This window comes from Erinaceus europaeus, chromosome 11, assembly GCF_950295315.1.
Source record: "Erinaceus europaeus chromosome 11, mEriEur2.1, whole genome shotgun sequence".
NCBI classification, from domain to species: Eukaryota; Metazoa; Chordata; class Mammalia; order Eulipotyphla; family Erinaceidae; genus Erinaceus; species Erinaceus europaeus.
The window spans coordinates 26,411,494-26,430,291 of NC_080172.1; positions in this window are offsets into that span (position 1 = coordinate 26,411,494).

Consider the following 18,798-nt stretch of genomic DNA (forward strand, 5'->3'; position numbering starts at 1 on the left):
CCACTGCTCCTGGCAGCCATCTGTTTTTCTTACTTTTGTTGCTGTTGTTGTTGTTGTTGGATAGCACAGAGAGAAACTGAGAGAGGAGGGGAAGACAGTGACTTTCCTCAGGATTATATTAACCCCCTAACCCTTCACGCATAGTAAGAGGCATTTAATATCAGTTTTTGACTATTCTAAATTTGATGACTAGGTAAGATAATGTTCCATTTTGTCTTTATCTTTTGTTTTCAATTTTACTTATTATCACTGCGGCTCAATGCCAGTACAGCTCCCTGTGGCCATCTTTTCTTTTTCCTTCTTTTCCCCTATTTTATTTGATAGGACATAAGAGAAATTGAGAGGGAAGTGGAGGATAAAGAGGGAGAGAGAAAGAGAGATACACAGGCTGGTGGTACAACTGGTTGGTACACACAATGCACAAGGACCAAGGTTCAAGCCCCCAGACCCCACCTGCAGGGGGAAAGCTTCACAAGTGGTGAATCAGTACTACATGTATCTCTCTGTTGTTCTCTATCTCCCCCTTCCTCTCAATTTCTCTGTCTCTGTCAAATAAAGATACTAACTCCCCCTTCCTCTCAATTTCTCTGTCTCTGTCAAATAAAGATACTAACTCCCCCTTCCTCCCAATTTCTCTGTCTCTGTCAAATAAAGATACTAACTCCCCCTTCCTCCCAATTTCTCTGTCTCTGTCAAATAAAGATACTAACTCCCCCTTCCTCTCAATTTCTCTGTCTCTGTCAAATAAAGATACTAACTCCCCCTTCCTCCCAATTTCTCTGTCTCTATCAAATAAAGATACTAAATTTTTTTTTAAGATTTAAGAGAGAGAGACCTGCAGACTTGCTTTACTGCTTATTAAGCATCTTCCTCTGCAGATGGGAAGCTCTGGACTCTTAACCCTGATAATTCCGCGGGTCCTTGCACTTCGTGCTATATGCGCTTAACCCGGTGCACCACTTTCTGGCCCCATTGAGAGAAAAAACTTTAAGAGCATATTAATGTTCAGCTCTCAGTGTTTCACTTAGTATTTTTAATACTAACTTGTTGGGTAGTATGCAAGCTCCCCTGGTTTAAAGCTTCTGTCTCTAATCCTGCTTAACTAAGCACCAGCATGCCTGCAGGGCATTGGTTTGATCCCACTTAAAGCTGTGGTGTATTTACATAAACCACCGTTAAGTAAGCACCACCCTCCCTCCAGGGCATTGGTTTAATCCCCACTGGTTCACAATGTCTTTTTGCTCTGCCCCCTCTCCTTGTCACACCCTGATTTTCACCAATCTCTTTTTTCGCTCCACCCTCTCCAAGTCACACCCTGTTTCCACCCTATTTGGCTAGTGTATATACAAGCTGCTTTTCTGAGTAAAAACACTTGGAATTGCTTTCTGGCTCCGAGAGTTCCAGAGTGTATCTCCTGCTACTTTAGCTTGGCATGAGTTCCTGATCCCTCTCCCACACAGAAGCCTAGATTGGCTCCAGTTGAGTTCTCTCCAACCCAGAGAACACTTGCTCGGGAAGAAGCACCCTCAGGCTATCCCAGCATTAACTGATTATCTTTTTACCAAAATCTTAAGTTTGGAGGACTTTTAAGATAATGATGTTTTCTAACTATGCCATTCTGTCTTCATTTAATAGTTGGCATACTTGTATAAATGACCGATAGTCTTATTGATTCTTTCCAGAAAATATTGACAATATCTACTCAAGAGCATAAAATAATCTTGCTATTTTTTGGTAATCAATATGATGTTCTAGCCTAACTCATGGTACAAATAAGGTCAAGCGTAGTTGGTCAACTCCTTGCTTTCCTTTTTAAAAAATACCATCCTAGGGGGTCTGGTGGTAGCACAGCAGGTTAAGCGCTCATGGTGCAAAGCCCAGGGACCTGAGTAAGGATCCGGGTTAGAGCTCCGGCTCCCCACCTGCAGGGGGGGCGCTTCACAGGAGGTGAAGCAGGTCTGCAGGTGTCTATCTTTCTCTCTCCCTCTCTGTCTTCCCCTCCTCTCTCCATTTCTCTCTGTCCTATCCAACAACATCAATGACAACAACTGCAGTAACAACAACAACAAGGACAAGAACAAGGACAACAAAATGGGAAAAAATGGCCTCTAGGAGCAGCGGATTTGTAGTGCAGGCATCAAGCCCCAGCAATAACCCTGGAGGAAAAAAAAAAAAACTCTCTTAAACTTATTTCTTTGAGTACAGATCAAAGCACTGCTCCATAATACATGATGGTGAAGACTGAACCCAGAACCTCATACTCACAAGGCTCTACAGTTCCTTCTTCCTTTTTTCCCCATTATATTGTGATAAAAACGCTTAACATGAGATCTACCCTTTAGAGTTTTAAGTGAATAATACAATATCATTAAGTACATGAACTACATATATATGTATGTGTGTGTGTGTGTGTGTGTGTGTGAACTATATAAACCACAGCACATCTCTACAATGCATTCACTTGTGTGAATGTGTGCAGAAGAGAACTTGTTTCCAAGAAATGCTGTGATGTATAACATTGTGTCCCAGAACCATCCGCAAAGAATCAGAAAATTATTATCTGGTTCCCAAATTGTCATTGATTGCTTTAATAACTCAAGAGAATCTCAGGGGAGTTGGGCGGTAGCGCAGCGGGTTAAGCGCAGGTAGCGCAAAGCGCAAGGACCCGCATAAGGATCCGGTTCGAGCCCCGGGCTCCCCACCTGCCTGGGAGTCGCTTCACAAGTAGTGGAGCAGGTTTGCATATGTCTGTCTTCCTCTCCTACTCTCTCTGTCTTCCCCTCCTCTCTCCATTTCTCTCTGTCCTATCCAACAACGACATCAGTAACAATAATAACTACAACAATAAAACAAGGGCAACAAAAAAAGGGAATAAATAAATAAATATTTTTTAAAAGAGAGAGAATCTTAGCACTATATAAAAAAGCTCACTGCCACTATCTTTTGGGGCTTATGTGTGTCTCTGCAGCTACATTCCTTGCTTTTCTCCTCTTACATTAATGATTGACTTGCCTGAGCAAGGTTGAGAGATTCTTCCTTAGCTGTCCCATTAGAATTCAGGAACAGGGTTGAGGAGATAACATAAAGGTTATGCAAAGATGCTTTCATGCCTGAGGCTTTGAAGGTACAAGTTCAATTCCCCACACCACCATAAATCAAAGCTATGCAGTGCTGTGGCAAAAATAAATAACAAAACAAAAATTAAGGAACTAATGAGACCACTGTCTGTCCCCCTTACAACTGAAATTTTATACTCATTGAATAGCAACTTCCTGTTCCTCCCCCCCCTCCGGCCTTCCTCCCCCTGGGAATCGCTATTTTTTGCTCTGTTTCTATTACTTTGACCATTAAGACAGCACATGTAAGTCAAATCATGCAGTTTACTCTTCTGTGACTGCCTAATTTTATATAGTCTTCCAGATTCATCCATGTTGTGACATATGACAGGGTTTCCTTCTTTTTAAAGACTGAATACTATTCCATTATTATATGCAGACATGTATGTGGAACCTTAGCCAGTTGCCAGGGCTCTGAGATTAGAGGAGTTTCAGGGTGTAGACAGAATAACTACAGTCAGTCACCAGTTTTCTGAAGAGATCAGATCACACATAGGACATCCCTAGCTGGGACAGTGTCTCCTGTGCTGCTGTTCCAAGCTTCTCCCAGTTTATTTATTGATATAATTCATGCATTAACTGATATAACTTATTTATTAATTGGTAGTTATTAATTGACAATTAATTGATATAACTTACACATCACAAATGAATGAGGAAGATCAATGATGTTGTTTAAGTTAAACATACATCAGAGGTGTCAACACACAAATAACAGGTGGCTAAATGTCAGTATCAAAAAGTCAGAACATAGTTTGACGGTAATGGAACACATCAGAAATGTAGGTAGGGGTGTTTAAAACTGTCATTATCTGAATGTCATTAAGTCAAATATATTTCTTTGATGCCATAAGATATTGGGTATATTTCAGTTATCCCCTGCACAATCTCCAAACCATTAGGGAAGAAGCCAGATGTCAGAGTTATGGGTAACTATAATGTGTACATTACTACTATACTGCCTGTGGGCTTGTAAAATCTCTGACATATCTAGACTTTGTCCTACTGTAGGATTTTGTAATAAGGGACATAGACTGAAAGATAAGCCTCTTGGTATTTTTAGTCAAAGGAAATGTACCTGGCAGACAAACAGCAAATAAAAATATATTTAGCAAGCATAGAGGCAAAGGTAACAATCAGTAGGATTTCTAATAAGTGTCAGGAAGTCTGGGAATCAGAAAACTTCAACACATTATGTTTATAAGATCAGTTTATGAGCATTTAGTTTGTTTCTATGTTTTGGCTATTGATAGTAACCCACCAATTATTTTTTGTTATCTGCTTTTTGTTTGTTTGTTTTCAAGTGCTGGGAATGAAACTCCATAACTCAAACATATGAGGCATGTGCTCTACTCCTGAGCTATACTCCTAATCCCCTAACAACTCTTAACCAAAGTCTGGGGCTGTCTGCTGGATGGTTGGTGGGTCTCAAGTGTCTCAACCCAACCTAGCAAAGGAAACAGCCTTTGATGTGTCAAATAAAAATTTTGAGACTTGTCTGTCAGTTAACGACACTTCTGAGTGCCGTATAAAACACAAAACTCAAAGATCTGGGATCACTGTGGTCAAAGGCAATATCCCATCTCTATACAGATTTGCATTCTAGTGATATATACATATTTTTCTCATTAAGGAAAAGAGAAATGGAAATGTAATCCCTGCTTGGTGCCCCTGTAAATAGCTACTTCCCATTCTCCTCCTCCTCCTCCTGCTCATCCTCTGCCTCTGCCTCCTCCTCCTTATTCTTCACACTCAACGAAAGGAATTGGTCAGCTTCTTTACATTGATTTCATTCCAATACTTTGATTTTTCAAGGAAATGCAAATTAAAAACAACAATGAGATACCACTTTATATATGTGTAAATGTCACACATTAGAAAAGACAGAAACACTAATTGTTGGAGAGGCTGTAGTGGGGAAGGAACTCTCCTATATTGCTGGTGAGAATGTAAGTTGGTCCAGCCCCTATGGAAAGTGATCTGGAGATTCATGGGATCTCTTGAAATGTACCTACCTTATGACCCAGCAATCCCTCTCCTGGGGATGTACCCAGGGAAAACAAAAACACTTATCCAAAAAGACTTCTGCACACCAATGTTTATAGAAGCACGATTTATAATAGTGTAAACTTTCAAACCCAGGTACCTAACAACAGATGAATGACTAAGGAAGTTGTGGTTTGTATATACACAATGGAATACTAAGCAGCTGTTTAAAATGATGAAGTTTCACCTGGGACCCTAGTCAGGAAGTCCTGTGATTCCCACACAGATGTGCCTAGACCTCTAGCAGACCCCTCTCACCACTGTCATTGGTCATCTCCATCAGGAACAACATAATGGACCCCTCTGTGGGCCGCTATAGGACCTGGCCCTCAATGGGGATCAACAAGGGTGGGGATTGTCCCATTCTCCAAAGGGAGGTTGGATAGCATACTCTTCCTGTCACCCGAGGATGATGGGTTCTGAAATTGGCACAGCCTGGAATGTTCCTAGCTGTGCCCACAGAATGAGAGCTCAGACCCACAGGGATGCAGAGGTTATATAGTCTTCTGTGCTAAATATGAGCCCCAGATCAAATCAATGGGGTTTACAGTTAACAATATTTATATACTTTTCCCATATTTGGGAGCTACTCTCTTTCCTGACCCAGCTTTCTGGTCCTTTTTCCAACTGTGACACCATTCCCTCAGACAATACCTTAGGTAATGTGCATATTAGATGTCAGGCACAGATAAAGTCATGGGCCTCTTAGAATATATCTAAAATAGACCTACTAACTTTTTCCAAAATGGAGACCCCAAATCTATCAAGGGAGGGGATTGGATACAGAGTTCTGGTGGTGGGAATTGTGTGGTGTAGTGCCCCTCTTATCCTATGGTCTTGTTAATATTTTCCATTTTATAAATAAAAAAAATGATGAGGTAATTTTCTTTTGCAATATCGTGATTAGAACTTGAAGGTATAATGTTGAGTGACACAATCCAGAAATAGAAAAAACAACTCCAGGGCCAGGTGATGGTGTACCCGGTTGAGCATACACATTACAACGTGCAAGAACCTGGGTTCAAGCTCCCAGGTTCTTTTTTGCCTGCATGGGGAAGGCTTCGAGAGTGATGAAGCAGTGTTGCAGGTGTACCTCTGTCTCTCTCCCTCTTGATTTATGGCTGTTTCTCCAATACATAAATACAATACCAAAAAAAATTAAAGAAAAGAAAAGAAAAACCAATACCAAATGATCTCACTTATAGGTAGAACTTAAGAACAAGGAACAGTAAGGGAAAACATTAGGTGAAACTTGGACAGGGTATGGTGTATAACACCAATGCAAAAGACTCTGGGGAAGGAACAAGAAAGAGACAGAATGAAGGGATATTGGTACTTTGTTGTGTCTCTTAGAAACCATTTATGGGGAAATGAGAGGTTGTGTTTATATGTTTAAGACTATACTGTAAACCATTAACCTCCCAGTATTTTTTTTCTTTTTCTACTTCTTTTTTTTTTTTTTTTTGTCTCCAGGGTTATCGCGGGGACTCAGTGCCTGCACTACAAATCCACTGCTCCTGGAGGTTGTTTTATCCCTTTTGTTGCCCTTGTTGTTTATTGTTATTGTTGTTATTGCTGTTGTTGTTATTGGTTAGGACAGAAAGAAATTGAGAGAGGAGGGGAAGACAGAGGGGGAAAGAAAGACACCTGCAGACCTGCTTCACCGCTTGTAAAACAACACCTCCCCCCTCCCACAGGAGGGGCATGGGGAGCTCGAATCTGGACCATTATGCTGGTTCTTGTGCTTTGTGTCTGCACTTAACCTGGCACAGCCCCTCAATTTTTTTTTAAGAAAACCTTTATCAGATACTTGATTTTCAAATGTTTCCCCAGGATTAAGGTTATGTTTTCACTCTCTGAAACTTGAAAATTTAAAAATTTTGATAGAATCCAGTATTATGTATCCCAGCAGTCATGAAATTTATATAAATCTTTTTTATATTTTTTATTCAGGGAATTAACGGCTTACAGTAAATACAGTTATTGGCACATGTGTGAAATTTCTCAGTTTTCTGCAAAGCATTCTCACCCCCAGTCTACATCCTCCTCCAACATTGCACACTAGGATCTGAAAGCTCCCTGCCATTTCCCTCCAAACTTTACTTTAGAGCAATACACCAAATCTAGTTCCAGGTTCTGCTCTGTTTATTTGTTTATTTATTTATTTATTTCCTTCAGGGTTATTGCTGGGTCTCGGTGCCTGTACCAGGAATCCACTCCTCCTGGAGACTATTCCCCCCTCCCTTTTTGTTGCCCTTGTTTTATCGTTGTTGCTGTGGCTATTATTGTTGTTATGGATGTTGTTGTGGGTGATAGGACAGAGAGAAATGGAGAGATGAGGGGAATACAGAGAGAGGGAGAGAAAGATAGACACCTACAGACCTGCTTCACCGCTTGTGAAGTGACCCCCCTCCCCTGCAGGTGAGGAACCCTGGGTTCAAACCTGAATGCTTACGCGGGTCCTTGCCTTTGTGCCATGTGCACTTAACCCACTGCCCTACCCCCTTCCCCTTTCTGTTCTTATTTCTTAACTTCCGTCCATGAATGAGGTCATGCCATATTCATCCTTCTCTTTCTGGCTAATTTCCTTCAAGTTCCATCCAAGATGAGGTGAAGGGGACTTCATTCTTAATAGCTGAGTAGTATTCCATTGGGTATATATACTACAACTTTCTTAGCCACTCATCTTTTGGTGGACACCTAAGTTGGTTCCAGATTTTGACTATTAAAACTGTGCTCCTCGAGATTCTGGCAGTAGCACAGCGGGTTAAGCACCCGTGGCACGAAGCACAAGTTCCCACATAAGGATCCAGTTCAAACCACCTGCAGGGGCGTCGCTTCATAGGCAGTGAAGCAGGTCTGCAGGTGTCTATCTTTCTCTCCTACTCTCTGTCTTCCCCTCCTCTCTCCATTTCTCTTTGTCCTAACAATGACAACATCAATAACAACAACAATAATAACTATAACAACAATGAAAAACAAGGGCAACAAAAGGGAAAATAAATGTAAAAAAAAAAATTTTTTAAAAACGTGCTCCCGTGAACATAGGTATATACAGATCTTTTTGGACGGGTATGTTTGGTTCATTAGGAGATATTCCCAGGAGAGGGATTGCAGGGTGGTAGGGTTGGTCCACTATTAGCTTTCTGAGAGTTCTCCAGACTGCTTTTCATAGGATTTGGACCAATTTACATTCCCACCAGCAGTGTAGGATGGTTCCCTTACCCCACAACAATCTCTCCAGCATTTGCTGCTGCTACCTTTTCTGGTGTATGACATTCTCACAGAAGTGAAGTGGTATCTCATTATTGTCTTTATTTGCATTTTTCTGACTATGAATGAGTTGGAGCAATTTTTTATATGTCTGTTGACTTTTTGGATCTTTTCTTTGGTGAATATGTTGTTCATATTCCCCCCCCCACACACACTTTTGATTGGGGTCACTTGTTTTTTTGTTGTTGTTGAGTTTTGTGAGTTCTTTACATATTTTGGTTATTAGCCTTTTGTCTGATGTGTGGAATATAAAGATCTCCCATTTTGTAGGGAGTCTTTTTGTTTGGGCATTCTTTATTTGATGTTTGTTTGTTTGCTATGCAGAAGTTTTATTTGTTTTGTTTTGTTTAACTTGAGCACTAATCAGCTCTGGCTTATGGTGGTGCAGAGCCTCAGGCATGAGAGTCTCTTTGCATCACCCTTAGGCTGTCTACCCCCATCTAGCGCAGAGGTTTTTCTTGATATAGTCCTGTTGGTTTATTGTCTCCCTTGCAATTGGATTTGTATCATTGAAGATACTTAGATGGAAAAGTTCTGCCAATTTTCTGTTCAAGTTAGGATAAAAAAAGGAAAGAAGGGAGGGAGGGAGGGAGAAAGGATGAAAAGGAAGAAAGAAGAAAAGAGGTGAAAAACCATAGAGACTTCTATCCCCCCAAGCCTCTTACTTCAGCTTCATCTCATCTTCCCACTCTTACTCCAATTCTATCACCAGTCTCACTCCAAAACAAAGACAAATCCAACTTTTCAATGAGTAGGCCTTTACTAAACTCCTAGTATCTAGACATCTTTCCAAGTACCTAGTCATATTTCCTATATCAAAGCTATCATTCTGTTGAAATCATGTAAAATATCAAAAAAAAATTATAATATAAGTTATTATATAATTTATAATAATATTATAAATTATGTAATTGATTCATAAGAATTCTAAGATAATAGGAGCTAGGGACATGAATAACGTTAGCTTGACTTTGTTCTTGCCTAAATTTTTTTTTTCTATAGTGACTTCATTTTCAAGAACTCTCATTCTGTGTGATATGCAAGGTGTCTCCTTTGGTGTCTGAAAATTTGGGAGAGAACACACTATTTTTCATATCAATTCCTCAAAATTATTCAGAATCACAGAAGACACTAGTGTCATTTCTTTTTCAGAATTGACAATGAATTAGCAGTGAGTGACTGCCATCTGGTGGTAAAAATATAAAAACAAATTCTCATTTTCATAAAAGGAGTTCAGTCAGTGTGTGAATGAGTGTGTGTATTCAAGAATAAAGTGCTGCTGGTAATACAATTTTTATATCTCTACTATACCAAGTTTTCAGGTATTTAAAACTATTTATAATACCAGGTGTCACATAAATAAAAAGCATCTATGTACTCTGCCAATAGAATCACTAGTCACTGAACAAAGAACAGAAAATCATAAAATTGTCTTATTATTATTTCCCCACTATGGCTTCACTGGAACTTCCAGAAGACTCCCCTTTCCTTTTTATTTTCTTTTTTGTTTTTTCATATCAAGGAGGAGAAGAGAGACAGAGAGGGAGGGATGCCACAGCACTATTCCAATGCTCATGAATCTTTTCCTTTTCTTTCTTTTTTATTTTTTTCTTATTGCTACCAGGGTTATCATTGGGGGCTTTTCTATATTATATATAGTTCCTACATATTAGTTTTTAAATAAATTTATATATTATATATTTTAGTTATATATTAATTTTAATATATTTTAGTTTATATATACTTTATGTAGTTTGTTTTATATACTATCACTCAAGGAAGTCAAAATAAACATATATAGTACTATTCAAACAATATTTGCAGGGCTTGGGAGACAGCATATAGGTTATGCAAAAGATTTTTGTAACCTGGAACTTTGGTAGTAGGTGCGATGTTGAATTACACATTGTAATATTATAACCCTGGAAACCACTATTAATCACAGATTAAAAAAATAAAGAAATTAGTTCAGTTTATTATCTACCTATGTTATGTGTCTGCATACCATACCCACCAAAAAATGCATTCTTCCTCTGCCAGCGTGCAAAGGGTCTGTCCCTCTTGTCCTCTCTAATCCCTCCTCTCAACCCACTTTAGAATTTTTTATAATTAATTTTTTTCTAGTTATTAGTGGTCTAAAAAATATTTTCATGCCTGAAGCTCCAAGGCCCCAGGTTCAATTCCCAGCACCACCATAAACTAAACTTGAGTATTTTTCTATGCAAAAATATATCATGACTTCTCCAGCAACCCAACTGATGGTCAAGGATGGCACATTTCACAGCAAACATGTTACATGCACAGGAGGGGCATAGTACCCCCAAAGTCAATGTAGACTTTGTAGCATACATCAGGAAGAGATGTGAGGGTGGGGGTAGATAGTATAATGGTTATGCAATGAGACTTTCATGCCTGACCTTCCGAAGTCCTAGGTACAATTCCCTGCACCAATATCAGCCAGAGCTGATCAGTGCTGTGGTAAATAGTAAATAAATAAATAAATAAATAAATAAATAAATAAATAAATAAAATTTAGGAGGAGGTATGAAATTTTGCCCCTCAATTATATAGCTTAATAAAATACTATCTCAATAAATGTTTTAAAGGTGGGGGGAAAAATCAGTCATAGCTTTTGAATATTGAATCACTCTTATTATTTACAAGGGACTTGCTGAATAATTACCTAACCTCTCACCTAACATTTTTTATTTAATTATCTTTATTTATTGGATAGAAATCGAAAGAGTAGGGGGAGATAGAGAGGGAGAGAGAAAGAGAGACACCGGCAGCACTGCTTTACTACATGTAGGCGGGGACCAGGCACTCGAACTCAGGTCCTTGTGCATTATAATGTGAGCTCAACCAGATGCACCACCACTTGGTCCTCTAACCTATTACATATTTCCTGCTTCGGCCAACTCTATACCCTTCTGCAAGGTGCCTCCCGATCTTGTTTTCTTTTCTTAGAGAAAGATCGCCTCAGAAAATGGGAGAAACGCTCTTGTGTATAAATTGATTTTCCATGGCACAATCTCCCTGGCTGCCATGATGCTCTTACCATGAATAAACCTCCTATTTCATCATCTCTATTCTCTGTTTAACTTCTCCAGGTCAGGGAGCCTTATTAGTGAGGTTCAAGACTCAACAAAAATAAGTCCTCCCTTCAGAGAGAGGTTTGAAATAGAAAGAGTCTAAACATTTAGAAGAAGAAACAAAGGAAATCTCTCTCTTCAAGAGGTGTGGAAAAAAAGTTGAATATGTACATGGGGAAAACTGAAAAACACCAGGCATTCGGCCTCAGTGCTATTCTTTGATATTTACTTTGTCTTCTGTAGTTACACATGCCCCTCTATTTATTTATCACGATTAGAATAAAACTCTTCTTTTTTTCAAAAAAAAAATTTTATTGGTAAGTTAGTGGCTTGCAGTGCAATTGTTAACACATGGATAGAATCTCTTATCAGCCTGTGACAGGTATTCGGCAAAATACTCTCACTTTAACTTAGGTTCTTTTTCCATTGTCATGTCCCTGAACCCCAAGGCTCTCTCCACCCTCTACCTTTCCCTCCTTCCACAGACCGTTGCTTTGGCGCAATACACCACACACAGTCAAATTTCTACTTAGTGTTTTCCAATTCTGTCCTTATTTCTTAAGCTCATCAGTGAAGTTATTAGTATTTGCCCTTCTCTTTTTGGTTTAGCTCACTTAACACTATTATTTCAGGTTCCATGCAAGAGGAGGCAAAGGAGATGACTTTATCATTTTAAGAGTAGAATAAAAGTCTTTACTGCTCGAGCCCCTGGCTCCCCACCTGTGGGGGGAGGGGCTTCACAAGCGGTGAAGCAGGTCTGCAGGTGTCTGTCTTCACTCCCACTATCTTCCCTTCCTCTCTTGGCTTCTCTCTGTCCTATCCAACAATGACGACAGCAACAATAACAACAATAACAGCAATAACAATAAACAACAAGGGTAACAAATGGGAAAAATAGCTTCTAGGAGAAGTGGATTCATAGTGCAGGCATTGAACCCCAGCAGTAACCCTGGAGGGAATAAATAAATAATAAAGTCTTTACTGCTTCACTAAGCATCCCTTCACATGAAAGAACCAGACCCTGTGTCCCAGAGATCTTGACAACTTAGGTCTTAGTAAAATCATGTACAATGCTAAGACTATTAATTCCTATTATCAACTGACAAGAATTCAAAGGAAGAGTTATAAATAAAGATGAGTAGCTTAAAGTTGGTGATGAGCCATGGAAGATATAGGAAAGCAATATTAGAACAATCTCAGAAGTTCTATTGTTCTATAAATCACATCGGATTGCAGAATCCTTAGTAAAGACAAAGTACTCTGTGCTTGCACAATAATAAGTCACTGCAGAGACTAATGTTTGGCCTTGTTCATTTTCCACTGGTCGGTGAGAATGAGATTCTTGAGACTTGCACACCTTATTTGTAGCCTCGTAAGTGTGGTGTTACAATCAACCACATCCATCAAAAGGGGAGAGAGACTCAATACTTCACTGCCATCATTCATACAGTAGGAAACTTGCTTTAGCATCTGTTTGTTCTGTTAGGAAATATAAATAATGTCGATGTGCGTATTATCAATCAGCAGACACTCTGCATCATTGTCTCAGCAATAATTAACAAGAAGTGTGACAGGTCAATGGAAAGTGCAGAACTCTGCAGAAAAGAGATTATCTTGGTCTCCTGAAAGGGATGCATAGTAATTAATTTTTATACTGGAGAGTCATGAACTATTAATATTTATTAATAAGTGCTGAATTCCTGTCACCTGATTTTATCTAAATATCTAATAGATGTGTAATAAGCATGTCAAACTCAAAATGTTCAAAACTGAACTTCTTTTAGCAGCAATTTTACCTTTCCAGTAAAGCAAACCTAGAAAGATGAGAAGGGGCCAGGTGGTGGTGTACCTAGTTGAGCACACAGGTTACAATGCCCAAGGATGTGGGTTCAAGCCCCTGATCCCCACTTGTAGGGGTGAAGCCTCGCAAGTGGTGAAACAGAGCTGCAGGTGTCTGTCTCTCTGTCTCTCTCCTTCTATTTCCATTCCTCTTGATTTCTGGCTATCTCTATCCAACAAATAAAGATAATAAAATAATTTTAAAAAGAAATATGAGGGTGGGGGAAGGCAGCATAATGGTTATGCAAACAAACTCTCATGCCTGAGGCTCCTAAATCCCAGGTTCAATCCCCAGCACCACCATAAGCCAGAGCTGAGCAGTGCTCTGGTGTTTCTCTGTGTGTGTGTCTCTCTCTGCATCTCTCTCAAAAATAATAAATAAAAAAAATTTTTAATGAGTCATTGCAAACTCCCCCCCCAAAACACCTACATCCAATATCAGCAAATTCTACCTTCAAAATATAATACTAACACTTTCTCCTAACTCTGTTGCTGTCATCATCATTTCTCATTTTTTAGGTTTTTTTTTATTGTATTCATTATTTTTTATTGCTACCAGGATGATTGTGGGGGTTTAGTGTGAAGGATTAATTCACTGAACCCAGTGGCCTTTGTTTCTTCTTCTTCTTTTTTTTTTTTTGATTGGAGAGAAATTGAGAGAGGTGGGAAAGATAGAGAGGAAGAGCTAAAGAGACACTTGTAGCGCTGCTTTGCCACTTGTAAAGTCTGCACGTGGGGGCCATCATCATTTCTTATCTAAACTACTAAAACAGCATCCTAATTAGTCCTTCATTGGTCTTTCTCAATCCATTTTCATTGAAGTTTCTAAATTACCTATAAGAACAAGTTAGATTATGCCACTTTCACCAAATGACTTTGCAATGAGCCCAAGTCCAGATGGCTATAGTAATGATTTCTATAAGACATTAAAAGAAGAATAAATACCCTTTCTCCTCAAGCTCTTCAAAAAAAAAAAAAATAGAACAGGGAGCACATTCTCTGAGGCTAATTCCACTCTCACACCCAAAGCAGGAAAGAATTCTACTTCCCCAAAAGAAAACTATATATACGTGTGGAATGACAACCCTTCAGCTTCATTACTCGGGTGAGACCTTTCCTTTCATAGTATACTCTAATTCCATCCCAGGTGGTTCACTTTCTAACAAAGTCCCAAAACCTAGATATACACCAGTTTCTGTGAGAGAAAGCATATGTTCACACTTATCCATAAACTACTGCAAAATATATATCTGAAAGCAGAAGTACACTAGAGTTTGCAGTGAGTATCCCCCTAACACTTCCTCTCCACTATTCCAACCTTTGGGTCCATGATTGCTCAACAATTTGTTTGGCTTTGTATGTTAACTCTCTTTTCAGTCACCAGGTTCCATATGTCATCAGGATGCCGGCCAGGCTTCCCTAGACTGAAGACCCCACCAATGTGTCCTGGAGCTCTGCTTCCCCAGAGACAGGGAAAGAGAGAGGCAGACTGGGAGTATGGACCAACCAGTCAACGCCCATGTTCAGCGGGGAAGCAATTACAGAAGCCAGACCTTCCACCTTCTACAACCCACAATGACGCTGGGTCCATGCTCCCAGAGGGATAGAGAGTGGGGAAGCTATCAGGGGAGGGGGTGGGATATGGAGATTGGGTGGTGGGAATTGTGTGGAATTGTACCCCTCCTACCCTATGGTTTTGTTAATTTATCCTTTCTTAAATAAATAAAAAAAATAAAGAATAAAAAATAAATGAAAACTATATATAGATTTATATCCCGGATAAATTTCAATGCAAAGATTCTCAGTAAAATCTTAGCTAATCAAATCCAACAACATATTAAGAGAATAATCCACAAAGACCAGATGAAATTAATCCCTGGGGAGGATAGATGGTTCAACATTCACCAAGTCAATCAATGTAATACAACTAATTAAAGAACAAAAATCATAGCAACCTCTTCAACCGAGACCTGTCACACAGCACTGCTGCAGAGACCTGCAAAAATAAATACTTTGGAAACTCAGGGAAGTTTCATCAGACCAACAACCTCCAGAATTGTCACTCAATATTTTTCTTTCCATCATTACAAGACTCCCTTTCCTTTATTTTCTCCTCCATTCTCTACTTCAACTCCTCAGACCCCTTTTCTCTGAATCAACAGTCTACTGGGATGTGGGGTAGAAGATGAGACATAACCATTTTGTCTTCCCCAGATACTTAGTAGGGCAATTGCCTCTCTTTACTATGTGCTCCTTAATAGATCTTCAAAGTTGGGATAATGAGGTGATCAGGGAAGGGAAACACCTTAACTTCTAACCTAGCTGTGGATTAATACACAAAGAAGTAGCATTAATGAGGACAAGGAAGTAAAACAAAAAAAACAAAGCAACAAAGTGAAAAAGACATTGGAAGATTAGAGGAAGCAGCAATAAGAGTCATTTGGACTATGCTTCAAGTTCTGGACAAGCTACCAATTTACTTTTCAGTTTGTTGATGGTGTTTACTTGATCCCTGTCTGGCCATTAATAACTAGAACATGACACAAGACTAGAATTTTCCTTTCAACAATAAATGCTTCTGTAGGAAAAATGTTTTGTTTTAAAGATTTTATTTATTCATAAAGAAGAGTGGTTTGGAAGGTGGCACAGTGAATAAAGCACTGGATTCTCAAGCATGAGGTCCTGAGTTCAGTCCCCGGCAGCACATGTACTAATGAACTGATGTTCAGTTCTTTCTCTGTCCTATCTTTCTCATAAATAAATAAATACATAAATAAATATATTTTTAAAAAGAATATAGGAGAGAGAAAAAGAACCAGACATCACTCTGGTACATGTGCTGCTGAAGATTGAACTCAGGACTTCATGCTGGACAGTCCAATGCTTTATCCACTGTCTCATCTCCTAAACCACGGAAAAATGTTTTTTAAGTTTCCTTTTTGAGTGATTATTTTGTTTTGAAACTATTAAATTATAATGTTGAGAAACCACAACTGGAAGGGATCTAATACTTTTATGGGTAAAACAATGAATATATATTTTTTCAACTACCCACAGTCAAAAAATGAAACATTTCAACCTTTAAGTAAGCATCCCAAATGATATCTGTGCAGGAAGGTATCAATGAGATTTTTATTATTGACATCAGGGATTCATAGCTCTGGGTTGAACTTTGCAGAAAGGAAGACAGAAAGAATGAGACAAATGCCACAGCACTAAAACTTTCCCCAGTGCCATGGGGACTGAGCAATTGAAACCTGGGTCACATAGCAAAGCAGATGTGCTATCCTATCTCTCTGGTCCTCAATGAGATTTGTTTAAGTGAATAAATATTTTCATTTAGGAGTTGGGTCAGTGGTACACCCCTCTGAGTATACATGTTATAATCTACAAGGAAGAACCTGGGTTCACGCCTGGGGTCCCCACCTGCAGGGGGGAAACTTCATGAGTAGTGAAACTTTTTCCCTATCTCCCCCTTCCTTCTTGATTTCTCTCCATCTCTATCCAATAAACAAATAAATAAAAATAGATTTTTAACTTTATTTATTTGATAGAACAGACAGAAATTGAGATGGGAGGAGGTAAAGAGGGAGAGCGACAGAGAGACACCTGCAGCCCTGCTTCACTGCTCATGAAGTTCCCCCCTGCGGGTGGGGACCAGGGGTTTGAACCTGGGTCCTTGTGCACTGTAATGTGTGCACTCAAACAGGTGTGCTACTGCTTGTCCCCTAAATATATATATTAATATTTTATTAAATATTTTTAAAATATTTCCTTTTTGTTGCCCTTATTTTTTTTATTGTTGTAGTTATTATTGTTGTTGTTACTGATATTGTCATTGTTGGATAGAGCAGAGAGAAATGGAGAGAGGAGGGGAAGACAGAGAAGGGGAAGAAAAAGACACCTGCAGACCTGCTTCACCGCCTGTGAAGCGACTCCCCTGCAGGTGGGGAGCTGGGGCTTGAACCGAGATCCTTATGCGGAACCTTGGCGCTTTGCGCCACCTGCGCTAAACCCGCTGCGCTACTACCCGACTCCCAATAAAAAAAAAAATTAATATATTTATTTTCCCTTTTGTTGCCCTTGTCATTGTTGTAGTTATTATTGTTGTTGATGTCGTCATTGTTAGATAGGACAGAGACAAATGGAGAGAGGAGGGGAAGACAGAGAGGGGGAGCGAAAGATAAGACAACTGTAGACCTGCTTCACCACCTGTGAGGCGATCTTGCAGGTGGGGAGCCACGGGCTCGAACCCGGATCCTTACGCTGGTCCTTGCGCTTTGTACCACCTGCGTTTAACCCACTGCACTACCGCCCGACTCCCAATAAAAATATTTTTTAAAGTTAAAAAAAGAAGTAAATATTTTCATTTAAGAAGTACTGGCATATAAACTAAAGTACTGGCATGTAAACTAGAGGGCAGGGGATTTTGCTTTTCATTAATGGAATCTCAGTAGCAAAAAAATGCCTAGAACATAATTGGCACTTAATGGATATCCTTATGAGTATACAAACCAAGAGCGGGAAATGTCCAGTTTACAGACCTTATCAAGTTTGCAAAATCATTTAGTCTTGTCCTGTCATGACAACTGCTGCAAGATTCAAAATTCAGTAAACCTAGGACCTTTTTACACAGCAAAACTAAGTGATACTATATATATACACCCAGACCAGACCTAAAGAACTAATCAGCTATGCCTCAAAGTGGTGCTGGGGATTGAGTCTTGGACCTCAGAGGCTCAGGCATAAAAGTCTTTTTATATACCCATTATGCTATCTCCCTATCCCTAATTGCTAAGCTAATGTTTAAGTTGATAACTTTGTATGGCCCATGGATAACTTTATAAATATCCAAATGACCCTTGGTATAAAAAAGGTTCCCTACCTTGATTTAACTGAATCCCTAAATAGCTAAAAATGTAATTAAGTTTCCTTTTATAAATCTTACTGCGTTATGATGTTTAGACCCTTTTAAGATGATGATGTAAGAACATTTGCACTTGAAATGTTAATCATGGTATATTAAAATAGCTTTTCAAAGCAGGAAATTATCCTCATTCAAAGAAACAATTTTAACAGTTCAGCATCTCCATTTCTGTCTGTATGTGCTTAAAGTGTTCATAAAAATACCACAAGGTGGCATACAAAAACCTCAGAAAAAACATTTAATTTCTGGGATCAATCATTTTTATTTAGAGAAAAGCTATGCAGTTTTACTTGATCTTTAGACTGATTTCCTTTTGGATTAGGGGTCCACTCTACACCAACATAACATTATGTAATGTTAACATCTGCAATCACTCTATTTCCAAATAAAGTCACATTCTGAAGTGCTAGGTGTACTTCAACACATAAATCTGTGAAAGTGGACAATCGAACCCCAAACAGTACTCAGAGACCTCCACAAGCTTGCCCACTTCTTTTCTTTCTTC